The sequence below is a fragment of the Scyliorhinus torazame genome, chromosome 4 (genome assembly GCF_047496885.1).
Source record: "Scyliorhinus torazame isolate Kashiwa2021f chromosome 4, sScyTor2.1, whole genome shotgun sequence".
NCBI classification, from domain to species: domain Eukaryota; kingdom Metazoa; phylum Chordata; class Chondrichthyes; order Carcharhiniformes; family Scyliorhinidae; genus Scyliorhinus; species Scyliorhinus torazame.
This window is the reverse complement of record NC_092710.1, coordinates 303693468-303695967: the sequence shown is the minus strand read 5'-3', so window position 1 is coordinate 303695967 and position 2500 is coordinate 303693468. Positions and strand designations below refer to the sequence as shown.

Genomic DNA, 2500 nt, shown 5'->3' with positions numbered 1-2500 from the left:
CATGAATGCAAGTTGTGGCATTGGGGCTGGTGTGGAAAGCGAAGGAAGAGAGAGCTGGCTTGCATTGCCTGCCTGACCCTTGTGCTGGCTGTGCTGAGAGAAGTGCGCAGCGTTGCAATGTGGAAAGGCAGCAGCGTGCAGGCGGCAGGCTGGTGTGAGGTGGGCGGGGCTTGCAGTTTTCCTTGGGGGAGGTGGAGAAGAAAAAAAGAGAGCTAGCTGGGGACGGCATGAAGGGGAGCGAGTATCAGGCATATAGGCTAGAATGAGCAGGAGAAGGAGAGAAAGAGGAGGAGAAGTAGAAGTAGAAGTCGAAAAAGAGAGAGAAAAAATTGAAAACAACCGGAAAGAAGAAGTGGCGAGGGTGCTAGCGTGGCCGGCTTGAATAGGCAAGAAGACGGTGTTGCAGATGCCTACGGCCGTACTAGTCTGAAAACGCCCGATTTCGTCTGATCTCGGAAGCTAAGCAGACTCAGGCCTGGTTAGTACTTGGATGGGAGACCGCCTGGGAATACCAGGTGCAGTAGGCTTTTGCGGCCAGCAGAGACTGCTCACGCCAAGCACTCTCCACACCAGAGGCAGGCCAACCTTTTGCTGCTCTCTGCGTCCTCTCTGCGTCCTCGCCATTCCTCCCAACACTTGCCTGCGGGCTCAACTCAGGCAGGCGGCTTGGTCGGGCCATTCAGCTGCTGCAGCTTTGCCGGGCCTTTGCAACGCAGCACGGTTGGGTGCCTTGGCGTGCTGTACTTTGATGGGCATGCCAGCTGGCCCGTGTGGCCGCAAGCCAGTGTGTCGGCAGGACGTTCTGTCTCCTAGCCTGAAGGCGCCGCATGAATGCAAGTTGTGGCATTGGGGCTGGTGTGGAAAGTGAAGGAAGAGAGAGCTGGCTTGCATTGCCTGCCTGACCCTTGTGCTGGCTGTGCTGAGAGAAGTGCGCAGCGTTGCAATGTGGAAAGGCAGCAGCGTGCAGGCGGCAGGCTGGTGTGAGGTGGGCGGGGCTTGCAGTTTTCCTTGGGGGAGGTGGAGAAGAAAAAAAGAGAGCTAGGTGGGGACGGCATGAAGGGGAGCGTGTATCAGGCATATAGGCTAGAATTAGCAGGAGAAGGAGAGAAAGAGGAGGAGAAGTGGAAGTAGAAGTAGAAAAAGAGAGAGAAAAAATTGAAAACAACCGGAAAGAAGAAGTGGCGAGGGTGCTAGCGTGGCCGGCTTGAATAGGCAAGAAGACGGTGTTGCAGATGCCTACGGCCATACTAGTCTGAAAACGCCCGATCTCGTCTGATCTCGGAAGCTAAGCAGACTCAGGCCTGGTTAGTACTTGGATGGGAGACCGCCTGGGAATACCAGGTGCCGTAGGCTTTTGCGGCCAGCAGAGACTGCTCACGCCAAGCACTCTCCACACCAGAGGCAGGCCAACCTTTTGCTGCTCTCTGCGTCCTCGCCATTCCTCCCAACACTTGCCTGTGGGCTCAACTCAGGCAGGCGGCTTGGTCGGGCCATTCAGCTGCTGCAGCTTTGCCGGGCCTTTGCAACGCAGCACGGTTGGGTGCCTTGGCGTGCTGTACTTTGATGGGCATGCCAGTTGGCCCGTGTGGCCGCAAGCCAGTGTGTCGGCAGGACGTTCTGTCTCCTAGCCTGAAGGCGCCGCATGAATGCAAGTTGTGGCATTGGGGCTGGTGTGGAAAGCGAAGGAAGAGAGAGCTGGCTTGCATTGCCTGCCTGACCCTTGTGCTGGCTGTGCTGAGAGAAGTGCGCAGCGTTGCAATGTGGAAAGGCAGCAGCGTGCAGGCGGCAGGCTGGTGTGAGGTGGGCGGGGCTTGCAGTTTTCCTTGGGGGAGGTGGAGAAGAAAAAAAGAGAGCTAGCTGGGGACGGCATGAAGGGGAGCGAGTATCAGGCATATAGGCTAGAATTAGCAGGAGAAGGAGAGAAAGAGGAGGAGAAGTAGAAGTAGAAGTAGAAAAAGAGAGAGAAAAAATTGAAAACAACCGGAAAGAAGAAGTGGCGAGGGTGCTAGCGTGGCCGGCTTGAATAGGCAAGAAGGCGGTGTTGCAGATGCCTATGGCCATACTAGTCTGAAAACGCCCGATCTTGTCTGATCTCGGAAGCTAAGCAGACTCAGGCCTGGTTAGTACTTGGATGGGAGACCGCCTGGGAATACCAGGTGCAGTAGGCTTTTGCGGCCAGCAGAGACTGCTCACGCCAAGCACTCTCCACACCAGAGGCAGGCCAACCTTTTGCTGCTCTCTGCGTCCTCGCCATTCCTCCCAACACTTGCCTGCGGGCTCAACTCAGGCAGGCGGCTTGGTCGGGCCATTCAGCTGCTGCAGCTTTGCCGGGCCTTTGCAACGCAGCACGGTTGGGTGCCTTGGCGTGCTGTACTTTGATGGGCATGCCAGTTGGCCCGTGTGGCCGCAAGCCAGTGTGTCGGCAGGACGTTCTGTCTCCTAGCCTGAAGGCGCCGCATGAATGCAAGTTGTGGCATTGGGGCTGGTGTGGAAAGCGAAG

The 2500-nt window shown here is 56.8% G+C and overlaps 3 non-coding genes across 3 annotated transcripts; all 3 read left to right on the top strand.

The window, feature by feature from the left end:
• The first annotated feature begins 408 nt into the window (after window positions 1–408).
• On the top strand, window positions 409–527 carry LOC140414706 (5S ribosomal RNA). Its single transcript, XR_011943840.1, has one exon. It is a non-coding gene; the product is annotated as a 5S ribosomal RNA (ribosomal RNA).
• Window positions 528–1234: 707 nt separating this feature from the next.
• LOC140414104 (5S ribosomal RNA) lies at window positions 1235–1353 on the top strand. The gene has a single exon (XR_011943249.1). It is a non-coding gene; the product is annotated as a 5S ribosomal RNA (ribosomal RNA).
• Window positions 1354–2049: 696 nt separating this feature from the next.
• Window positions 2050–2168, top strand: LOC140414615 (5S ribosomal RNA). Its single transcript, XR_011943753.1, has one exon. It is a non-coding gene; the product is annotated as a 5S ribosomal RNA (ribosomal RNA).
• Window positions 2169–2500: the final 332 nt, after the last annotated feature.